Source organism: Bombus pyrosoma, linkage group LG4 (assembly GCF_014825855.1).
Source record: "Bombus pyrosoma isolate SC7728 linkage group LG4, ASM1482585v1, whole genome shotgun sequence".
Lineage (NCBI taxonomy): Eukaryota > Metazoa > Arthropoda > Insecta > Hymenoptera > Apidae > Bombus > Bombus pyrosoma.
In genome coordinates this window covers 13,790,281-13,816,120 of record NC_057773.1, presented here as the reverse complement: position 1 = coordinate 13,816,120, position 25,840 = coordinate 13,790,281, and the positions used below count along the sequence as shown (strand labels likewise).

Here is a 25,840-nt window from a genome sequence, read left to right as displayed (position 1 = left end):
TCTAATATTCAATAATTATCTGTGATAGTCAACTAGGTAATATTTAATAATATATGCATACTTGGTATTTACGATATTTATATGTTTTTTATTTGTTTCTGTATATTATTCCTTATGTTTTATATTTATTCTGATAATTTTCCCGTTCACAAAATTAGTATTAATATTGGAAGCTATTTTTCTTAATGTCTTTTTTTTCAAATTCACAAGGAGAGGATAGAGGAGGTCGAAAGTTTTACGTTCGATAAAAGCGGAAGTTCTAGGAACCACGTAGCCAACTTAGGCAAAAAAACTAGGTTAGCGACAAGGCAGGTACGAGGTTTGAGGGAGAAAGCATTCAGGGATAATTTTAAGATAAAGATGTGGTTGTATGAATTATAGAATTGACCCATAGGAGTGGAAGGAACAAGAAGTGCTGCAAATAGTAAAAGTAAAATATATAACTCACTTGATACACAGAGATTTGACAGGTGGACATCTAATTACATAAGGTGATCTGTTCAGTGAAAGAACGTCTCCCAGTGAATGAACGTTACTCATATCGTACGAAAAATTAACACCTATCGTGCTCTCTTCTCTTTGAAATTTACACAGTGCATAGTGTCCAGAGGAAACCCACAGATGTTTCGCAAAAGCGTCCTCCATTTACAATCTGTACCGCACTGCGTTCCATTTGTTTAACTGTAGTCCTTGTAGTGCCCCGCGAGTCGAAGATAAAGCCTAATCTACGCTGGATTCGACAGGGACAACAGTCCGCTTGGCGACAGTCATGTTTTTATAAAGATAGATTACAACGATCCGTGTGTTTCGTCTCCAACACATCCTCGACTCATCGACACCCAGGTATACCCGGCAGAGTCTAGTGGACAAACGACATTGTCTATAGGCATTTTTGTGGACTATCGGCGAACGATGTATATACACGATATATCAGTGTAGACACGTTCTAAGTGTTGTCGCTTTATGTCTACAATTTATATTTTGAGGTGATTTTAGTGGTCCTACGATAAATTTGTTCTTATAATTACACCGTTTAGATCGAAAGATACTGTATAAATAACGGACTTTCAAGAATTTGCCGATTTTGTTAGGTTAGATTTCCATGCGTCGAATGGGGTTAGGTTGGGGTTAGGTTACACAATAATGTAAGAGAAAGATCGTTGAATAAAATTTAATTTTGGAAAATGGGTCGACACGCGAAAAAAAGATTGAGAACGTCGCTTTTTTAGAAACTGTCGTCCTGGTTGAAGTACTTAAAAATTAGCACAACTGCGTCTTCGGGATTATGTTAGGTTAGCGAGCAAGTATCGTGAAAATTATTTATCGTGGATGAGACTGTAAAAAACATTTATATCGTTTAAAAAGCAGGCGTCGTGTGGAAGAAGCAGAAGATTATTTTCCATCGAGAGGAGTAATTTATGATGATAATATTTGGTGTGTACCTTCTGTGTTTAAGCTTATGCTTTATTTAGTGAAATAAAAGCATGTTTTACCAACAATGTTCGAAAATATTCGATCGAATATTCTTAGTGTGCTGTTTTAAACGAAAGTATAAAAATAGCAAAAATGTCGATGTACAGTTACAAGTTTTACATATTATCCTGTTTTCCATATAAAATGATACTTGTAGCATATTCTTCCTACTTTGACTCTTCAATAGGATAGGATAATAAAATAATTTTCATTTTCTTCTTTTCTTCCACTACAGATCCATAAATATAAATTACACAAATTCTCCATTTATTTTAAAGCTTAAAAATCGTCAAAAATATTATCCTGTAGAGTAATTTGCAAATAATTCATAACAGGATTTGCTATGTAATTTTGCTATTCGGTACAAATAAATATTGACATATTGATAATTATTAAATATAAAATGAATACAAATATTTAAAATCAATGATTTGAGAATTTTATTATAAGACTGCATTGTATAAATAATTAAATAAAAATATATGAATGAGATTTATCTGCAGCAGACAGTGATATACATAAATCTACAGAATTTCGGGGCGGGGGGGGGGGGGAAGTTCAAGATAATAAAAATCAAGAATTTTAGGTATTTTTTTATTTCTTTCTATCATTCAGTTATTGTAATCGTTCATATGGTATAATAACTTCTTATAATATGACAAGTATGTTGTGCCAATAGTTCTTTTTTTTTCTTAAGAAAATTTTCTTATCTTGAATTAAAGTCAACTTTCTTATCATACCTAACCCATCGCTCATGCAGAATCATAATTACACAATTTCAATGATATACCATCGTCAGCAGAAGTGTCTAAATATTTTCTCAGAACATAAATTATTATCAACGTACAATGATTAATGATGAACATACATTACCATCTTGCAAACGATCCATATTTGTAGTAATCTATTTAATCGTTTCAATTGAAAACTATAAAAAAAGGCATCACAATCATTCTCATTTCTAATTCTTTTTTTTAGAATAATTTAAAAATTACCAAAATTATTTTTCTGTCTTCTCGAAATTAAAATTCTAAATTGCACCAAAAAATGATCTATTAATATTTCTCAAACATCACTTTCCTACCTTTTTACAGCTTTTCCGACGGGAAGGATACAAAAAAAAGAAAAGAAAAGCGAATTGCTAATAAATTACAAGTAGCAAATGTTTCCCGCATCCTTCCTACGCCCACAAAAGCAACCATAAATCTTCTCAGATTATCTTATATGTTGGACGAACTAATCATTGACGTAGACACGATGCTCAACAAATTGTAGCACATTGCTTAAAGCACAACTAAGTAGGTTTGTTGTTATAATCTGAAATAGAGATTTGGAATTGAATTTAAATTCATAGTGCTTCGAACCGCAAGAAATGTTCTTCCAAATCGCGTATCATAGAACATAAACCGAAATGAAACTTTTCGTATTATGTTTCTCGTATGTTACAGTTTCCCACACTATACTATTTATTATTTTTAATAGGTACTATTGTAGTTTTAATATTTTCTTAGAGTTACATTTTCCTTAAGACAACGAACAATTTTATTTACTTTATTATCTACAGCGACGAACACTGTGCTTCTGTGCTCGCCCATTCAAGTATCATATATCGCTCGAAATAAACGTTTGTAAGTCTTAAGCTTATGCTACCTCAAAGTAGGTACTATAAGAAATACATGTACATATTTTTAAATCATATATCAAAGACACGACGATTTTCCATCTAAAAGGAAAACAGAAATCAAACTTTTCTTAATACAATTACATAGTTGTATTTACGATTTAAATATTTCCTTATTCCTGATATTTACTAGATATTTTACGCCAATACGATACGAATTTTATGGCAATTAACTCGATTTGTACGAGTAAAAGCTTGAAGTTTAAGAAAATGTAAATCTTCTATCTGACTTTGACTTTTAAAAATTGTTTTAAAATTTTCCAGCAATATTTGCGTAAAAACCTGGTTCGCTCATACGCGCAAGACACAGGATATTTATAAATGGAACAGGTTATAGTAGGTACTTCTTTGAATATAAATAGAAAAGTAGAGGGAAGTATTGTGTACTTTGGTAAACTTCCACTTTTTTTTTTGCGAGGTTATTCTTGTGGTTTTCGTATTTTTTATACAACGATTGCTTCTCCAAAAGATTGGATTTTTCGTACTACTATTATACGCATATTTTTCTCGATGATTAATTTATACAAGGAATTAAATAATTTGAGAAAAAATAGCAAATATAGTAAGTGAAATAGTATTTAACATATACTATGTTATCGTATTATTATTCACTTTAATAGTATTTGGCATGCTTCTAATACGTTCAATGTGTTATATTTTACGCAAAATATTAACTTTTCTGGATAAAGATACATATACGGTAGATTAATCACTCGCTTTTGTTGTAAAAAGTATACTCTGAAAAAAAAAGATCCCATAATTTTCTTACCAAATAACAGCGTCTTATTCGTTGGAACATTTTCAATTGTAATTTCTCATAACAAAAGCTTCTATATTGATTTATAATTCTCCATAGCGATGTAACAAAATTGTTTAACCGAATTGCTCGATACCTGAAATTTATTCGCCATCTAATTTATCATTCGTTCAGACACTTACGACTTCTGCAGCAAACTCAACAAAGCGTCCGGATATTTATGAGTACTATAAAATTATTCAAGTAAGTACGATGAATAATCGTGGAATATTAAAACGAATGGAACGACTGAGGAAAATTTAATGGAATTTTAAATGACAAAAAATAAGGAAAATTTATACCATCTTAAACGTAAGCTAAGTAGAAAATTGTTTTACTTACCAAACATCATAGAGAAAGTGAGAGAGAGAGAGAGAGAGAGAGAGAGAGAGAGAGAGAGAGAGTACTATACTCTCGATCCTTTATACACGAAATTAAAAGTCCGGTTATAAAAAATACAAATACAATTGTGTGCAAATACTTTTTGTAACCAGTGTAGCTATATCTAGGGTTAATATGCACCAATGATTACGAAACATTAGTTCGAACGGTTATTTTTCATCGGCACCGATGGAACACGTGCAAATCGTTACAGCTAAAATTACTCCGTATGATAAGTCGTGAAAATTGCACGTCACGTGCATCACTCGATGCATAATGGAATTTTTGCATATATTATATCTTCATATTCGAATATTAACGAGTATACGTTAGCACTTGTAATTATTATTCGAACGATTTTTAAAATCGATAAATGGCGTATGAATAATCGATACATACAGATCGATGATACATACAATAGCAGATGACGATGAGGGTGAGAGTAGGCATTAAGAAAGGTATTTAAAAATCATCAAATTATTCTCAAATAAATCTCACTGAGGATGTATTTTGCAATTTTTTCCACGAATGAACGTATCTCTCTTTACCTGGTAGTCTAAAGGAAACTAAATGGCAGATCGTAACAATTCGAAAATGGACAGAATAGCAGCTTAACGTCATAATATGCGGCGATTGGAACACCGGTTTAGTAGTAATTCAATACTACCTTTGTTCAAAAAACGAGCCGGAGTCGAGTCTCTTCTTTCACAAAAAGATTCTTCTAGACGTTCTATTCAACGTAGAAGTTCCTTTAACAACTCTGTAAGAACAACTTTCCCGCAATTAATGAAAAAGTTGCGTAACGGCTTGCTAGAGATATTACGCGTTAGAATTTCCAAATTTGAAGATCGATATCTCCACACTTCGGTAAGGCTAGACTCTCTAAAAGTCGAATCACGCGTAGATAATATACCGAGCGAGGCACCGTCAAAATTTCAAAAGATTTCAAACGCAATTTACGCTACAAATATCTTAGAGACTCTGTAGAAAATTACTACTGGCCAACCTAACCCTAACGATGGAAAAGAGGGCGCTGCGCGTTAGGTATACGACGACGTTCGAATAACACAACCTAACGAAATAAAATCAGAGGGAAGAAATTACGAATTATATAAATCTAGTAAGCTATAAAAAAAAGAAGAATAAAAAAGGAGAAAAAGTAGATTCAACGAATTGTTGTTAAATGTAAATCTTCCTGGAATTTAGAGATTAAAATACTTAAAATGCAAGTCGGTCCCGCGAATGATTTCCTGCGCTATTATCCGATGAGCGCAAAGTATCCTCGAGTATACTGAAATCTTATCTGAGTTTCAAGTTTTCGTACCACAGGCATATTGTATTATACTAAAATACCGCTGCCTGGCACGAAACCAAAATTTTAATCAATTGCCATGTTTGAAACACTAACGTAAACAAAATAATATTTAACTTCTTTCTTACATGACATTTAGTTGAAAACGATTTGCAAAGTTTCTTTATGAAATTAAATATTTACAGAACGCTATTTTCATGTACAATGTGTCCGTTTCGATTATAAAAAAAGAAAAAAAAGAAAGAATAGCTCGTACGATATGAAAGATTTAAACAAATTGTTCTTACATGAGTCGTCTCTTTGCGCAGCAAGATATTATACGATCTAAATAGTATTTTCGCGTATGAAAAAGTATGCTGCCTTTTTGTGCCGTTCTATGCTTTTATGCGGTAAATGTTACAAAATTAAGATTAGGAATATCTTTTGGATTAGTCACCGAATGTATAAAATTAAAGATAAAGTAATTTTTAAACTAGTCACCGAGTTTACAAAATTAAAGTTGAAGTGTCTCTTCTTCTAAACTAATTGTCTAATTTTCAAAATTCAAATAGAGAGAAAGAAAGAGAATAGATTATATGTATGTAAATACACACGAGTGTGAAAATTTGTAAAAGAATGGCCATGAGTCGTCGTTCTGAAGCAACTAATACTGTTTTGACATGATTGTTTATATCAGCGAAAGTATGCAACCAAGATATTACCGACTGCAAGACGAAGGAAACATCGAGTATATAATAAGTTTGGCGAAGACGAGTTCAACCAAGTGTCATTTCGTGGAAGGTCAGTATCCGCCATTGTTCTATTAATTCTCTTCTCTTCTATTTTTGTATCCTTTGTACCATACTTTTTTACTTTGGGTTTTTTTCTTTTTTTAAGTTTACTAATTAATTCGGTTTACTAATTTGATGTATAGAAAGTTCATTTGAGTACTTTGTTCGTTGTCGAATTTTTCGAAGCAATTGCTATTGACAAATAAATTATTTATTAAAAAATATAATAAGGGTTAGACATTAAATTAGATATAAAGTAAAATTAATAATTTCTAGAAAAGTTGGTTATTCAAGTTTCCAAACTTTTATTTCGACAAATAAAAGATGTCTTCGTCATACTAAAGCCAATTTACAGGATAACGTGATTATCCTTGTTGGTCGTATAAGGCAACCTATCTTCCTTGAATTCGAAAAGTATAAAATCTACGATAATTTCCTCTTTCACGGAGTTAATTGATTCACGAATGATAAGCAAAAACACGTAAAACAATACCGATAAATATTTTCCCGTATCCAACCATGGTCGTACAAACGTCTTCGGTTCTAATTAACGATCCTATCGAATCTGTTCTCAAGAACAAACTGCAACAAAGTATTTCTCGTGACGTCGATCCAGTAAAATTCGTAAAATCGTCAAGGATATTGCGTTCGCACCGATTGCGTTATGCACAAGAAACAATCGAGCAGATAAGAGAAGCACGCGAATGGAGAAGACAACCTTCGGGAAGAACTTTTCCATCGGACAACCAAAATGAGAAAGAAAGAAATCGCTTCCTTGGAAATTTATATTCCTCGGATTTCTCATTTTCAATGATACATAATATCGATACGATACGATACGATACGATGCTGTGGATTTTATTAACAAAAGACAAAGGAGAGCGATACGAAACCGAGATATACAGGGTGTCTCGGTAATAAATTACGATGCAACCGACAAGAGGACGATGGAAACGACAAAAACGAATCGAAAATGGGCGACAAAATTTGTTCATACCGAGAAAATCGGATTTGAAAAATTTAGCCAATTCCGGAGTGAACAAAGGGGGGGGGGGTTATCGACAGCAACTTATTCCATGTGTGAAAATACGTCGAAAATGTAGAATAAAATGCTTATCCTCGCATAAAGTTGCAATATATATGCACACACAATGTTATAAATGTTTCTTTGATGATTTTGCGAAAAGGCCTGATTTGCCAAAATCTTTGAACTTTAAAAAAAAAAAAAAAAAAAATATCTTTGGTACTTAAAAGTCTATATACGTAGCAATGTACCTCCTACTATACGGAGAAGATAATACCAATTCCCAGTGTGGACGATAAATGGTAAATATCATTCCAAAATCGATAAATTTCTAGAGATAAAGACACTGGCCCTGACGCTTTCAAAACTTTACGTGCCAGTTACCTAACGAATACGCGAACCACAAACGAATACGCGTTTCCTGACACCTCGAAATTAAAGCAAGGGGCTGGATGCGCGGTACGCGCTACAAATGCAAATAAGCCGCTATGCCGCTACCAGAAGCGTTTACCGTTTTCACTAGCTTTGAAATATACAGAGTGTTGAGCGAAATCGCGAAGCGCACGAGTTTTGAAGCATTTCCGATAATGTAACAAAAAAATGTTTCACACGAGAGTCCTGTTTTGAATCAGCTACAAATTGCGATACTTAAAATCGCAAAATAATATTTCTATAAAAGTGTTGAGTTCGCCTTGACATTTTTAAATGGCTACGATATACATTTTGATTTCATAGAATCGTAGCTGATGTCGAGCTAAGCCCGACGATGTAAATACTACGAGCTTAGGACGACCATAACCTCAAAAATCTTGAATTCGTTGATACATTTCTACCTTAATTTACGATTTGTAATTTCTATTTTATATCGTATAATATTCACTGTTGGTCGCTGCTTCGTAATAATATTGCGTTGAAGCATTGTACTTTTAAAAATTATTTCACTGCTTCGCCTCTTAATAAGTTAAATACGTAGCGATAAGTATAGCAAGCATAATGAATAGCGAATAATTAAGAAACTTCGATGTGCGTATTATAGACTACATATAAGCGAATGCTATTTAATATGCACCGTGATGTCGTCAACTTCGCTTATTCGAAGAAGTAAGCATACAACAGGAATTTATAATTAATACAAATAGAATTATATGTATACATAGCGGTATAGGAAAATTACGGACGTTGAAGGAAGACGTAGAACAATGGAATTGCTTCGGTTAATATAGTTAATTAAAAATGCTTGGAAGGAAAGAGAAACAACGTTTTAGGTGATATAGAGCGCTTAATGTAATTGCGTTTTAATTAAAACAATTTAGCGATTATCTTATGCGACGGTTTCAGAAACATTTAACGAAGGATAAACGTTCAATAATTCTCTGTTGCGGCGCAGTTTATCATACGGACAAAAAGATACATATGGTAATTTATAACACGAACGTTCAATTATTTTATTAGTGCCGAGATAGCAATTAAGTTCGTAAGTTCGACGATAAGTACCTATACGTATGTACGTATGTGTATAATATAATATATAAGTAGATAATATATCACGTATACGGGATGTTCCACGCGTCTGGCGGATAAGCTGTATCTTCCAAACGGCTTCGCACAGAAAGAAATGTTACAGGCCAAAGGTAAATGGTACACGACGAAGCATAATCCGGAAATAATTTTATGCAATTGCGCCTGGAAAACGAAATTGCTCCTCTTTTTCACGCATGAAACGCATCTTTTTATTCTCTGCGGACAAGTATTGACACGTTGACTGCTATGGGGGGGTCACCGGTGACCGGCGCTCGATTTGGCTACAGCGCCGTGGGGGGCCACCGGTGACCGGTGACGCGGCAAATATTAAAGGTACATAATTATAAAAAAAAAAGGACAATCGTAATAATTGTCTACAACGCCGTGGGGGTCATCGGTGGTCCTCGCCACGAAAAATGCTTCAAGCATGACATTATAACTCATTTTATTTGCTGCGAATAATATTTCAACGTAATATGCATCGCATAATGAAAAGTTCACATCGGCGGTTTGGGCAAACCATGGAAATATCGTCTGGCAGTCAACGTGTTAACATGTTTATACCCGAAATCGATTACTTGACGACAAGCTACCGGCTGAAAGTTTGCTGAATTATTTCGGTGTCGTGGGATACTTGCGCTGTAACAAATACCATTCCAGCGATTCTCCGTTCCGATCTCAACATCTTTTCGTTCTTCTCTTCCGTTACGTGTTACTTAACACTTTCTCTAATTTTTGATATTTGTAACAGGATACGTTATTAGATATCTCTCTGTCTTTCGAGTATCCAACTGTCTGGATAATTTCTATTCAAATATTTGGTGATAACTCGAGAATGTGCTGGAACACCGTCTTGTTGAAAGTATTCTATTTCTTTGCCGTGCAGATAACGGAATATCTGTATCGTGTAAATTAGTGTAGAAGAACTGGTAAATCGAAATCTAAAAAAGATTGCCATGTCTTTGTTCGCTCAAAATCCCGTAAAAAAGATAAGATCCGATAATCCATTTATCAGATATGTGGCAACAAACATTTACACTGTATCGTGCTTGATTATTAGTATATTTCTTCTGGAATGTGGATTTTCTTTACACAGTGTATGCGTCCGTTTTGTCGATCGACCGTTCCCACCGTTGGTGAACGTCGCGCCTGTCCACGAAACTTGCCAAATAAAATTAGCATTTTCTCGAACACGCCGTAAAGAATATCGGCGACAGTTTATCCTTTCAATTTCGTCCCTAGACCGCAATGTTTTGTCCACTGGAAAGCCGATAAGCTAAAGGTGAAACTTGAGCATTTTCGGAATACGTTGAACCGACGACACACTGTATATATGTATATACGTATATATATCATTGAACTTGTAAACTTAATAATTAACTTTGCAATAATAATTCTACGACGACAATTCTACGTTCATCGCATAAGTTACACCACGAAAGAAATTGTAATTAGAGTACATATGTATTTGAGCTGCGTTAAATGCTTGGAAATCCGTGGGATGAGATAATCAGATATGTAAATACATTATATGTATGCGATACACATTTATTAACATCCTATAAAGAGAAGCATGCTATATACAAATAATTGAAATTTATTTTCCAAAATACGCGTATTTGAAAGTTCTTAACGCGTTCCATCTTCGAACGTAGTTCTTAAACGAGACACTTTTGTCAGGTCATATGGACCGAAGTTCTGCGACAAGAAAATAAAGGACGACGAAATTGAATAAAAAAATAATTAAGAAATATGCTTATTATTAAAAAGAAATATACGTACACTTATCGTGTTAACATATTTCACTGGATGACGACTGGTTGTATTGTGTTTTCTGGCGTCAGATTTACGTTGACATAACTATCGAAAAATATGTTTAGTCAGTGTGAGATCGTACGTTAACGGTACGCGCTGCTGTCTCTAGCATCTATCCAGCTCGTGATAATTAAGTATAAGACAGCTGTATTCTAAGAAAAGTATTTAATTGTGAGTGACGCACTTGAATCATATCAGAGGAATGACATTAATGTTAGGTTCGATGCATTTTTTGATTGGCTTAATGAATTGAAAAACGGAAACGCACAACAGTCGTTGAGTAACGTTGCTTTTCAACGTAGAACAGTCTCAGCTACCTGCTTTTACATATTTTCAATCCAAATACGACGTGTACGTATTTTTCCAAAATTCAAAAAATATCTTTTCGAATAAAATCTGCGGAAAATCTTATTGGAAAATTTTTAAGCAATTTAATAAAATAATAAATTTTCCTTAGTGTAGCACAGCAAGGAGGCAAAAGACCAAAGGACAATAATGTGTAGTCATAAGTTGCAATAGTTTGTAGTCATTAGTTTTAGCGACTAGAGATAAGAATATACCAAGGAGTGCGATACAATAAATGTAAGAAATGTAAACCGAAAGTTCGTCCAAAGCCGAGAGGCACGGACTAGAAGTAAATAATAATAATAATAATAATAATAATAATAATAATAATAATAATAATAATAATAATAATAATAAACTTTCCTTAGCACCTCTCCATCGGTAAAATTATTTTCAAATATGCTCGTTGATTTTTAATAAAATATTACGCTTGTTAAAAAAGTTCGGCCCGATTTTTAACTCTTTGGTCGACGTAACGAAACATGTTGAAAAGTTTTTCGTCAAGAAGCCTGAGAGGTTCTAGAAGGATGGAGGAATATTCAAGTTGCGTGACGGATGGAGAAAGGTCGTGGAACAGAAAATCGTGCCATGTAACTCGACACCCCATGGTACGTTAGAAATGAGGATATTCGGAAGGACCTGGGAGTATCAACGGTCAAGGAGAAGGTTAGCAGATACGTGAAAAAATACAAGGAAAGAATAGCAACACACCCAAACCGGCTGGCTGCGGAAACGATCAACACAAGCATAGAAAGAAGACTAAAAAGGAAACACCTAGAAGATCTCACAAAGAATATAACCTAACAAACACTAAGATGGTACCCATCCACATGGTATGTATATTTAAGCTACAATATTTTACCAAATGTTCCACTGGATAAATTGTAAAATTTCAATAAATAATAAAAAAAAAATGTAACTCGATAAATATATCCTTTCAATTGAAATAGTCCTGTCAATTGCGCCAAAAATACGCGGGGATTCACACTGTATGCTTATCAGAGCTTATGGTCACGAGAGTGTTAAAACGTTAGAAATCTCGTTCGTTCGTTAAAATGAGATCAGGATTCAAAATCTCTAATACCAATCTCTATACGAATGCAAACAAGGATAATATTTGTAACAGAAGAAAGCATTTGCTACTAGCAAATTAAAAAAAAAAAAAAAATATTAAGGATGTTCAGATACAGAAGACTCTACTGTAGTTAAAATTCTAACTTCCGACTGCGTATATTATTGCAAATCAGGCACGTAACAAATGAAAAGGAAGAAAAAAAGAGGAGAAAAATAGCACGTGCAAACATCATGCTATGCCTCATGCGGGTTCCTGGTTCCTCGCGCGATTAATGACGCAAATTTCTCCGTTTAGAAGGCTCTGACGTTACAAATCAGTTGAAACAAGAGTTTTACACCTTATATCCAATTCTAACGTACGTTTAGCAAATGAAAAGTTATATTTGCTCGCGACAAATATTAATAAGAATTTGTACTTTGACTGAGCACCCGTGTCTCGAATACGGAAATAACCTGAAGTAGAAAAGAATTTTTAATTTAATGGAATTAGTATTGTTCTCTGCTAGAATAGAAATCAAAACGTTAACCTGTGTAATACGTTAATTCCTTTAAAACAGTGTCAAAGGCTTATTTTTATTCCGCGTAAGATAGATAATTACATGGTTTGATATGCTTTTATTACACGCAGAAGAAAAATTATAGACACTAATTATGTCAATAAACAAGTGCTATACCTACTTTAAAGTTTACAAGATTTAGGAAGGTACAGGATATAGTTTCGAATAATACGCGATACGATATGTTAATGTACAATCGTCCGTATACAACCTGCGTATGACTTTTCGTATACTTCGTAAGAAGACAATCTTTGTCTAAATAATAATGTTAAAATAAAATGCTACAAATTTTCACTGCTAAGCTATTGTGTTCTATGTGGAAATAATGAAGTTTAATCTTGGTTTAGACGACAGAAAAAATGATTCGGATGCTGTGCATATATTTATTTTACTATTGCTAAGAGCATGTAACATCAAAGTAGCATAGACTGACATTCAGTTTTATGCAAATCATTCTACGAGCAAACAATATAAGTATTTGCTGATGTAATTTAACTATGGAATTTGATACGTTCAAACGACCATGCCGTAAGTTCCAACCTGATAATTCACTAAAATGGAAAAATGGAAAGGATTTAGAAATATCGTCTATTTCATTACTTGCTAGTACATTTATATATTAGATGCGAAAAATGATGCGATCTCTCGTTCTGAATGCGAATTTGTAGAGTATAATGCCGCTTCAGTTCTTTGGATCTCGTTCCCAGCTCGTTAACTTGTCTATCGAATTTCGATCTATCGATCGATTGTTTCGGAAATACGTTACGTAACCTCAAACTCGTCCAGTTAAATAATGCAATACATAGTTTTAAGAATTCAAGGCCTACAAAGCAATAGCAATTCAATCAAAAAGAAATCGACTTGCCTCGAAGAAAATAAATCGAATACGTTACGTGAAAACTTTTATTTTACAAACTTTTATTTTATAAAGTTACCAACGAAGGCTGTGATATCGGTTGTAAGAGGCGAGAAATGTTAATTTTCTTACAAATCTCTAACAGATTTATGCACACATTGAATTAAATCATCGATATTTATAAGACATAATTGGCATTATGTCAAAGCAAGAAATAATTTTTTATCTTGTCGATGAATATTAAAAGCGACTATAAAAAAACAAAAATAAATATTAAAAGAATTTACCGATATTTTAGTTTTAATATTTTTTCAATTAAATATTATACATTTAATATTTATCAGTGTTAGATATGTATATCATTTCACACGTATTTAATTTTATTTTTTAATTAAATAATTTGATTACAATTCATTCATACGTCTAAATTTTATTTACATATCGTCAATATTTTTAATATTTGCCAACATTTACAAACGTTCCTTTACGTATCCAACGTCGTATCCAATATATTAAATTTTGTACAATTAATTGGAATAAAATTTACTGGATTCTTCCTTTTGTTATTCCATTTTAAACGCCACGTACACCTTCAAAAATTATATCTGCTGATCGGTTCCCCAATAATTTCAATTAATATTTCTCCTGCAAGAATCGTTATGCCGTCTATTTTCGCACATCCTGTATAATATGCGTCCAGTAACTTTAATATCATATAACCAACTTGCTGGTATGCCAACTCATCACTACACACGTGCGGTTTCAAAGTCCTTTCCTTCTGCCGAAAGATATGGAGGGGCATGGATTAATCATTCGGACACAATTGCTAATTTTAATGTGATTTCAATCGTATGGGTCGAAACGAACATCGTATCGACTTCTAAGGCATAGAGCATATATCTCGATATTATGTCAGTAATTATGGAAATACATTCAGGACTAGACTTTATGTGACTAGACAAATTTTTATAAATAAATCTAAATAATTGCATTCCCTATAATGCAGGATTTAAAAATGCATTTCTTGTACTTTGTAACACTTCTCGGATTTGTATTTCGAATAATAATTACTAAGTAAATCAAGTACCTATAATTTGGTGTAGAAACTGTCTCTAATTATATATCCGCCATTGTAACTGTTTTCATATCTTAGTAAAATACATGACTATGACCTATTTTCACTCGTACTAACTTTAACTTTAGAATCGAAAGTTACTTTTATTACTACTAAATAATGTTTAATTTCTTATTAAAACTTTCCCTATTTATATATGTTGCATATGCTCACCACTGTAATTATTTTTATGTATACCGTAGAAAAATCTATATCTTTGCTTCATTTTTACGAATTTTTTACTCTTTTTATATTTATTACAGGAAAGTACACAAACTACATTAAGAAAGAAGAGAAACTTACGATCTAATACTTAAATAATAATTCGTAAATAGTCCAAGGAATGAACCGTCTTCCATTTGTTTTATCGACGTTATTAGTCGTAATTACGTCACTTAATCACATTTTCAACCAATAATTGCTGCATCTGTCAGAATGACTATCTTGTCAATCAACTATAATAATTTCAACGAATGTACACTTCAAAACAAAGATTCCCAAAAACCATAAATGAAACTTACGAAAACATGTCACTCATCGACTAAAAAAGAACCTGTCAATGCCTTTCTGAAAAGAATCAAACCTAACCTCAAAGGCCTGGTTGCACAATGCGTGCTTCTCGCGCGCATTGGATCCGATTTTTGGATCCATTCGATATCGAATATCAACGTTCCAGTAATCGACGAGGATTCTACGCGAAAAGATAAATCGAAAACATAGAATAGTATACAATTTTTTCATATATACCTCGCTAATAATTTATTCAGTATATATAAATTTAACTAATTACCGAATGGGTTAAAGTAAATAATCAACTGGACGTGACTCTGCATGCGAAAATAAATAAAAGACGTAGAATAAAATTTGTTCGTTCAAGACCTCGTTTTTAAGAATATGATATTTGAACGTGTTCAGTTAAGAATTGGCTTGATACATGCGTACCTGATTCAAATTTCATTTTCTCGGAAGCGTCTATGAGCAAATTTGATCTCCAACACATCTTCAACTTATTTTCGTACGTAGTATATTCTTATCGACTATTCACTTCTGTCCAACCCGGGATTGGCCAAGTTCAAGTATACGAGACAAGTTTTTATGCTCGGTTCTCTCGAAAATGAAACGTCACATTTTCTTCTATATTTCCAAATTGATTTTTTCATGTAGAATCGCTTCCTTACCGATCGTACCGCGATTACTGGGGTACCATATACATTATTGCGTTCGAAATTTCGAAGTGAATCACACTAAAAGCAAACTATCGAAGAATTAACGATGTATCTCAAAAACGCGATAGTTTACTATCTAGTGAAGTTTATATGAGATAAGGAAAACAAATAAAAACGGAATTTACAAAGGATGTGAGTATTTTGCTACGGAATCATTTATCTGAATTTATCACGGAATAAGTTATCCGAAAGTGGCGAATTATATATATAAATTTATGAACTATTCTATGTAGAGATTAAGGTTAAACGGTACAATTCTTTGTAGATACTTCTCCCTCGAGGGAAACGATACGTAAATGTGGAACGAAAAGCTATTGTTTGTCTAACTGTTTGTTTCTCGAAGAAATTGGGAAAAAATGTATGAGCGAAAAAATAGAAATTAAAAAATTGTTATTGATAAACTTTTTATTGTCATCTCTTATCCCTTATTTCGCGTTTATTTATAAAACCCGATAATCAAATTTAACATCTAAAGCTACGAAACCGGACAAAATAACTGATACCAATTTTTTTGCTCTTGCAATTACTAGAACAGCAATATCCTAATTTTAAAACTCACTTGAAAAATGAACATTTCGTACATTATGTAATATATAATATGTACAATATTTAAATATATGCATCTGTCAATCGATTACATACAAAATACTCCCATACATATTAATAATGGATACCAAAGTTATCATTCTTTGCAGGTAATGTTCTTGTATATTTGCATAAATTCCTGAATTATTATTATTAAACGATTACCGAAGGCCAGCTTATTTTTAAATAATTATCTTTCCTAAATTTTCAATCAAAATGCTTTTAAACTAAGAAGTTTTACACTAAAAAAAAAAAAGAGAAATTGAGGAATTAGATCGATTGACATTTGATAGCAAATACTAAGAGACCAGACATAATACAAACACGATACGGATTTTCCACGCAATAACAGGCTGATTGTCACAGGTTTAATCTCATTATGCCCGTCTGATATAAAAAATAAACTAAGTCGACACTTGTTTCTGCACATTTGACCAACAACAGCCTACGTTAATTTCCATTATGTAATCAAACCTATAATGTGAAATATACGCAATACAAATAAATTATAATTTATTATTACTGATTAATGGCGTATCAAAATTTACATTCGTAAAAATATATACGCAAATATTTCTATCTGAAAAATTCTTTCAGTTTGATACATCGTCGACTTTTGATAACTTCCGATATCGCTGACATATTTTCAACGAATCCCCCGATTTGTACATACTTTTATCTGTGCCAGTCTGTGGAAATTCTCACTTCCAGTCGGCCAATGTATATACACTTCCACTTATAGATATTAGGTCATTTATGGCTTATGAGAAATCAGTACAGACAAGTATACTTAAAGTTTATAATTTTTTATTTTACGTATATGTACAATACAACATAACCAGGGGACGCCTTTTTCAGAAAGATGAATGTGTTTTATGCTTTTTCGAACAATACCCCTACCCCTTTCTACTTAATTTATACGCTTCGAAGCGCAATGATTATAAATTTTTGTGATTCTTAATATTCAAAATTTAATAACAAGTTCAGGTACATTTTCAAAAGTTCGAGTTCCAATTTCAGATGGATGAGGTTGAACATGATGGTCGGATGAGATACGGGCGTCAATTATGTTACTCTTTAAAAAAATGTCATAAAACTTTTTCATGGCATCAGTAGGATGAAATACGAGACCGATTCCAAGCATTGAATGTCAAAGTGTCACCTTTTTCATTTTTCTGCAATTTCTGCGATATTTTAAGGAACAGCTGAACATATACAAGCGTGTTTCAATTAGTTCTAATTAAAGCAATTTGTAAGTCCTTTTCCGATGAACGTTTCTTAAGAATTCTATTTTTGAGAGTAAAATAAACGTAACAATATTTGAGAACCAAAAATGTACAAGAATATTTATTATTAAGAAAAATGTAAACATTAACTTTTTTGGTTAGTTTCGTTCGTGCCCTTACGCGTAAAGAATTAATTTTGCCAAAAGTTTCTAATATTTTATATATATAATAATAACATAATAGTATTTATAAATACAAAAAATTGTTTCATTTTATTATTACGTTTTGTTCTATTGCTATATTTTTCCTAGATAGTATCCTGTTGATATGCCAATCAGCTTATTCAGTGCTTTCAGAATAACATTTATAATTATTATTTATCTTATTTCTATTAATAAAACAAATATATGTTACAATAATCTTTTACTATTTTTAACTGACTTGCAATTAAGTTTAAATTAAAAATTAATTTCTCATGCATATAAAATCAATTTTCCTTGTCCTTAATTATTTTTCCTATTATTACCGAGTTTATCATACTTAATATTCACATTTACATATATGGAATTTAAAAATATTACCTCAATGTTCGTATACCTAACACCTAATTTTCATAACCTAATTCGTTTTCGCAATATTTATTTTAAGTATTGTAAAACTGAACCACTCGAAATACCTCATTTATCGCTTAAACCCTAAAATATTCCGCTTGAGATATTCATATAATTATTAAAACAATGTCACAACAGTTGGGAACGTTGAACTGTGGCCAACAATACACGCAAATCAATTCGACGTCAGCTACCCATACAATATCATGGTTTATGTTGCACATTTAGCTCGACACTTCATTAATTTATTCGAATAATAAATTATTCGTTATTTCCAAATAATTTCGTTCGTTTGTAACCTTCGCCGAAAAATTATTCGGCTTGAAATTAAATGGAAGTTGTGTTTCAATGATTTATTTAAAAGTATTCGAAAATTGCTACTAAAAAAATGTTTTTGGAATAATTTTTAAAAAATTATTCGGAAATTTGTATTCGAATAACGCCCAACTCTGCAATAAATATTTATTATACATGCAACAGACTTCACTTCCGTCCCATTCGATTCAAATACAAGCTTACGACTTAACGAGGAGACCGTGATATTTTCAAAACAAATATTTCTACATAAGTTTATTCTTTTAATGCGCGAAAAGCAAGCGGAATATCAACTTTTAACCAATCTGTTACTTTAAATATATACGCAACAAACACTGGTCACGATCTTCGGTCACGAGGAAGTGAATCAGTGAATTTTATTCGTTTCTCAGTATGCTCAACGGATTCGCGAGTTCAACTACGATAATTGTTTTTTCCACTTCGAAAGCACGTGGTTCGAACGAAGAAAGGAAAATAACAGACTTATGACTGTAACGCTAGAAGATCAGCAAAAGGTTCTTGGTTGGCTAGAAAGGCTTCAACTGAAATCGGTTAATGCAGAAACAATTTGAAATCTTCTACGATTTGAAGAATGTGTCGACAGTTTACAAAGCCTCTGTTAGCGAAAAACTTGATTAGACATAACCTCCGCAACTTGAAGATTTCAGCTCTTCACTTGAGATTCGACTTATCGAGGTTCAATTGTAAAAAGCAAATAATGACCCCTGTCCTACCATTTGAACAACAAAATTTTCATGACGGGAGGATAATACGCGCGAGCTCTAATGGTAAAGCAGGCATCGAGGTTGGTTAAGGAATCAGGATATTTATAAACATAACCTCAAAAGCTATAAATGAAAGCATTGAAAATGACGTTACCCAAATGTTGAAGCAACATTATCGTAAAATTTAACTGTTATTAAAGAATTCCGTATTCGCTACACAACTCAAAGTTAGAAAATGTGGGTGTTTGATAAACAGCCAATAATGTACTTTAAGATATTCTAATGTATCAAATTTATTATGAAATTCCAATAATAATGTTAAAGAATGTAAAGAATGAAAAATAATAATGATAATGAATCAAAGAAGGAAGATTAGTCGAAAACAACTCGTGAAATTACAGAAATTACTGATTATCGAAACGTTCAACGTACGTTTACATTGCTAGTACATCGTTATTTAATACGTTCGAATTAATTGTTGCAATTTTCCGTATCCTCAAACGGGATCAATCCAGAAACTAGAAAGAAAGTTAATGGAACTGGAATGGTGACTTAATTGTTCATATTTTGGATTTTGACAAACAATTGAAATTTAAACTAAAAATTCGATTTTTTGTGAGTACATTTTATATAATGTAAAATTTCGAACTTATGAATAATATAGTAATCTCGTTGCTTAGCTGGAACGGATCGAATTTCTTCAAGCAGTTCAAACAATTGATTCAACGAATCACGCAACGCCCACTTAAATTTCGACTAGATATATTCGCCCATCTCGTTCTTTGAAGTACCACATGGAAAATTTTTAAAAAGCGAAGGAGCCCTCTATGGATACTTCGAACATCTGATGTCACCATCATGGTACGCACTACGTCGTTAAAGATTTACAGTTAATCTTTCCTTTATTATTATTTTTTTCTAAAACACGGAACTATATTCGTAGCAAAATTTTATTAAATTAGATACTTTGTAAAGTTCCATTTAAGTTAGAAAGTCAACGATAAGCGAACTATATTCTAATAATCTCAATTAGCAAAAATATACATGTAATCTCAAATTTTTTGGTGCTACATAACGTATAAGAATCATTAAGAAGAACCAAAGGTCATCAATATGCTTGAATATGAATTACGCAATCCAGCAAAAATTTATACTTTCTAAACGTGTACTGTATATAGTTAGTGATATATACTACCGTCCATAAGTTGTTATACATATAGTCAGATAGGTTTCTAGTAAACTGGCGAAAAATTATCGTATATAATTTAATTTTAATTTATAATTTAATATAAATGATCAGAAATAGAAAAAATATGATCATCGTTAGAAATAAGTTTATACAAAATAATATTGTGTAACTTAAGAAATCTTTTTATAAAAATGCATGAAAAAAATATCATGTAATAAGTAAAAAATTGTTTAAAAGAAATATCGTTAATATCTCTCGACAAATATAAAAGAAAGTAAAGTAAAAGTAAAAAGAATTCTATAAAATAATCGAATATTTTCGCAATCGAATGACATAACAAACAAGGTATAATGTTTCGGTCTATCTTACATAATAATGAAAAATACAATATTATAAAACTACTATAAAAATTACATACGATAAAAAAATTTATATATATATGTATGTATGCAAATAAAAAATATTTTCTATACAAATTATTAATATTAAATTTAAAAATAAATATAAACATTTCCAAAAACTTATTTTCCGTATATATCAATTCGATTGATTGAAACTAGGATTTTCGGTTTGGTCGACTTTTTTGTTCGAGTCCGATGACTTATGGCTGGCAATGTAGGGGCATAACAGGATGCTCGTGCTTCTCCGATGAGCACGAAAACGTTTACTGTACACGCTGCGACAAACCTCTATTATGCACGCGTGGCAATAGAATGAAAGTCATTGTTCGCAAGGAAAGACGTCAACGACAGGAATACAAATTACATATTTTCACCGATAACAAAATATTAAATCGGAAGCTTATTTAATGTTGATGGAAAATTACCAAATCGCTAATTCATACAATAAAATGCATTCTTAAGCTATGTTTCATTAAATCCACCTTCTATAATGTATGTTTCATTCAATTAAATATATTTCCTAATTTAAACAATTTCTATAGTTATCACCAGAATTACACATAGTTAATGCTAAGTAATTAACTCGGTTAAAAATATTTCCTAATTTGCACTAACTGTAGCTTCTATGCTATGTAATACAAAATTACATATAGTTAATGCTCAGTGAGTGATTCGATTAAATACATTTTCTAATTTCACCTAGAATTATTTACTTTAATGCTTATATAACTATAAAAAGGCAACTTATTGATATAGTTACGCTACGTATGTATATTTTCGTGTTAAATTGAAATACAGAAATGCAATACAAGAAGAAAAACACGATGGAATCATGTAATAAATTTTATAAAAAAAATCTCACAAAGCGTACATATTATCATTTCTTCCGTTATATGATCTGAAACTAAAGATATTCACTCCAGCATACTAAAGAACCATCTTTGTCATTCTTCATGTATCATATAAACAAGGTGATCCAATAATCATGGTTCAATAGGTAGACAAGCATTCTACGTAAAAAAAAACAGGTCGAAGATATAAAATAAAATTTGTTCATACGATGCTTAGTTTTGAAGGAAATCGAGCTTGAAAATTTGTCAAGCACAATTTGAACTTAGCTAATTGACTTGAACTGGACAAAAGTAAATAATCAATAGAACGTTGTTCTACAAACTATGTGTGAAAGTAGTTTCCGAGGAAACGAAATTTGAAAATTGATCGAGTACGCGTGTATCAAGCGAATTCTTAATCAAACTTTCAAATCCTATTTTCTTGTAAATGGTGTATTAAACCTTAAACGGGAAAATTTTATTCCACTCTTTTCATTTATTCTCACATATAGTATAACTTCCTGCTGGTTGTTTATTTCAATCCAGTCAGTAATTAGCCAAATTGTACACTAAGCGAATTTTAAAATTCGATTTTACTAAAAATAAAATTTGGTATGAAAAATTTTATTCTACATATACTTTCGATTTATTTTTTTACGTTGAACCACCCCTTTGTAGATTGTATGACGATTTCTGGGACACCTTATACAATTGAGAAGTCTAACTGAAAAGTAAAAGTAGACACTTACCAAACAAAATTTCTTCAGAAGTAGAGAAGATCAATCCATTTGGACGAAGCAGGTTTCGGTCGACATGCAGCTTGCGGATTGCTTCACGAGGATTCGTTTGGAAAACTGTCAAACAATTCCGCCAAGCACAAACTTTGGAAACCTGACGCACCACTTTACATATTTTTGTGTGAAATGTATCGAGTCATGTATTTGAGGTTATGTTTTGAAAATTTTTGAAAAAATTTCGCGTGTTAACCCGCCTAAAGCTGCCTATATACAGTAGATATAAACTGCAGCGCGAAGAACATCGTCGCGGAACGAGCGTTGCTTCTCTGCTGGACGAACTGAAGCGAATTGCGAAAGATTCACGAAGTCAGTCGTGCTTACCTCGTCCCAGCCGAACTCTCCCGAACCCCGAACCACCGAGCCGCTGTGATTGGCCCATTTTCTCCCTAGTTCACTGGACGAAATCCTGTCTCCCTGTCCCCTCCCTTTCTTATAGGAACTCAAAGGTAACAAGCACGAGTGACTTGTAGTTAGCGATGGGATTGATACGATACATATCGATGATACTCGAACAATTCATGAAAATATTAGAACATTTATCACAAAAGACTTTTATACGTATATTGTGTTTGTTATATAAAACATTTTGAAATTTTATTATCAATGAGATGAGAATCGGCTATCTTCATTATATAGGTTAAATTTGAAATCAATCTAAAAATGTATACAGAGTATAAAAATTACGGGATATTTATCGCAAACGTATATTTAGTGAAAAATTAGTATACAGCATGAAGAACTATCTCAAACATATCATTTTCAAAAATGGTTCCATCAAATATTGAAGGCTTTTTTCCATTATTGATATAATGGATAATTGAAATATCTGAAATACTTTTGCGATCTCTGCGAAATATGTATTTACATACTTGCGCTAAATACATATCCAGTAGCTTCTATATGCACTTTCAAATTAATTTCAAATTCGATCGATATAATCACGACAGTCTGATAGTTGAATCTCATTCTTTACTTATTTTTTCACGTAGAATCATCCTCTTACCATTCGTGCCATGATTACTAGAACACCGTGTTCTACTAGATTACGTGTAGATTGATTTCTACTTTGCGAGTATAATATTAGTATTAATATTTTCATGTAGTATCAATCTTTATATTAAATATTGAAAAGGTATCGACTATTGTTGAAACCTACGATCTTACGATGTAGAATCAAAATGCGTAAATTGATATCGATGCGGTATCATTCCCAACACTAATGAAGCACGAGTGACTTGTATCTTGAACAATTTCTAGTTAATGTCTTTCAGGGAATCCCCGTGCGATTTTATCTTGCCTTTTTTTTTTAAGCTAGTCAGTGTGTATAAATAGAAGGTGAAGTATAAATATTGATATACGGAAAGAATGCAAATGTATTAAGGGGATTATCTCATTAGAAAAATTACTGTAATTCTATTCGTTTCATTCGATCAATCAATGTTCTTATCGTTCTTTTCGCTTTTTGTAAGTTTCGTTTACTGTTCACGATGATTGTGACTGTTGACATGACCTTTATACCTACGAAATAGAAGAACGTTTCAAATTTTGTTTGGATATCGTTGAAGCGCAAAAGAGAATCGATTATTTTAATTAATACTAATTTTATTTTGTATTATCATCGACTTTAAATTATATACAGTACTCACATTTAGAAAGCTAGAATCATTTAATCATAAAAAATAAAAAAATCATCCACTCTACTTATTATATCCTTATACAGGGTGGTCGGTAACTAATGGTACAATTAGGTACAAGGTGATTCTATGAAAAAATAAGTAAAAAATGTGGAATAAAATTCTTTCATACGACGCTTCGTTTCTTAGGCAATCGAGTTTGTATCAGTATACGTAAACTTGGCTAAGTACAGACTAAATTTGGATGGAGGTTATTATATATGCAAAAATAAGTCAAAATAGCGAAATAAAATTTTTCCGGTTAATCCCTCATTTTCAAGAATCTAATGTTTGAACATGTTAGTTAAGAACTGATCTGATACATATAAATTTTTAAACTTATTTTTCTCGAAAAGAAGGCATCTTAAGAAAAAATTGTATTCTAAACTTGATTTATTTTCGCACGTAGTTTACTTATCTTTACACGTAGCTTACCCTGTTGATTATTTACTCTTGTTCAGTCCGGAATTAGCCAAGCTTAAGTACACTTATCAAATTTTCAACCTCGACTTTCTCGGAAATGAAACGTAAAAATTTTTTATTCCATTTTTCCGCCTTACTTTTACTCATAGAATCACCCTATACCCAATTGTATCAACAGTTACAGATCACCCTGTATATACGTACTCTAAATATTTTCTAAACCTTCCATGAAAATAAATGAAATATGACATATAAGCTACTTTCACTTGACTGCATTTGGATTAAAAAATATCATAATTAGTTTATCATGGATAATACCAATTAGGAGAAATAGAATAAAAATCGTCTCAGTTTATGATAAATAGTAAAATAATAACAAAGTATACATACCTTGCAAGTAAGTATTTACACATTTTTAAAAGTTGTTGATCGGTTAGAAGAAACTGGTGCAGGTTGTGTAAATTAGAATCTCATTAAAGTTTTGCTTGTTTTAGCAACATCACGCGGGTTAGTACTATGTGCATTGGCAATTAGTGCTAGAAACGTTCAATACGAAAACTGCAAACACAAAACGGTCACGATGTATATTTTTTCAGTTGTTTAAATATAAAACTATAAATATAAATTCCAGTTAGTGGTTTATGAAAGAATGAAAGTGCATATTACATATATGAATATTAAAACGTAATTCAAGTCTCAAAGGAATAAATCATACTTAAACCTCTAATAGTCTAATAAAGTGTGTTGTGTCACGTGCCACGCGACGAACAGAAAACATGTCAAAATAAATGGTTTTATTTTGGGTGATAGACCGGCACGTGTATCGGTGAACCCTCTTATGATTCTTACAATTTATCTCAATTTCCTTCTCTACGTGCATTCCTTTTATCCGTGGTCTCCCACATAGAATTACACGTGTCAGGATGAACAAAGAAGCCTCATGTGGCGTCTAACGAACGTATGTATATGTATAATTTAATATAAATCGTACAAACTACGATGATCAAGATAGCAAAAGTAAACACGATAATCAGCGATAATTATCAAAATTATAATTTCCAACAAATACATTATTATAAAAAGGACTTTTTTATTCTTTATCCAAATAGAACTGGGCTAG

General features: G+C 32.1%; 1 protein-coding gene and 1 long non-coding RNA gene across 6 annotated transcripts in view; one reads left to right on the top strand and one right to left on the bottom strand.

Annotated features, from left to right (window-relative positions):
- The window catches only part of LOC122566869, a 102,472-nt gene that overhangs the window by 14,079 nt on the left and 62,553 nt on the right, over nt 1–25,840 (bottom strand). Inside the window, exons 1-5 of one of the 5 annotated variants that reach the window (XR_006316641.1) lie at nt 22,577–23,268; nt 4,999–6,605; nt 3,924–4,047; nt 2,558–2,790; nt 2,054–2,401 (exon numbers count right to left, since the gene is read on the bottom strand). The exons of 1 other annotated variant lie outside the window; for it this stretch is intronic. The gene's annotated coding sequence lies outside the window, so the exon portion shown is untranslated. Of the gene's footprint in view, nt 1–2,053; nt 2,402–2,557; nt 2,791–3,923; nt 4,048–4,998; nt 6,606–10,740; nt 10,819–22,576; nt 23,269–25,840 lie in introns of those variants that run through there. 3 more of the 5 variants (XR_006316642.1, XM_043724729.1, XM_043724728.1) reach the window with 3 other exon arrangements.
- Nucleotides 15,665–16,344, top strand: LOC122566884. Its single transcript, XR_006316645.1, has 2 exons — nt 15,665–16,077; nt 16,211–16,344. It is a non-coding gene; the product is annotated as an uncharacterized LOC122566884 (long non-coding RNA).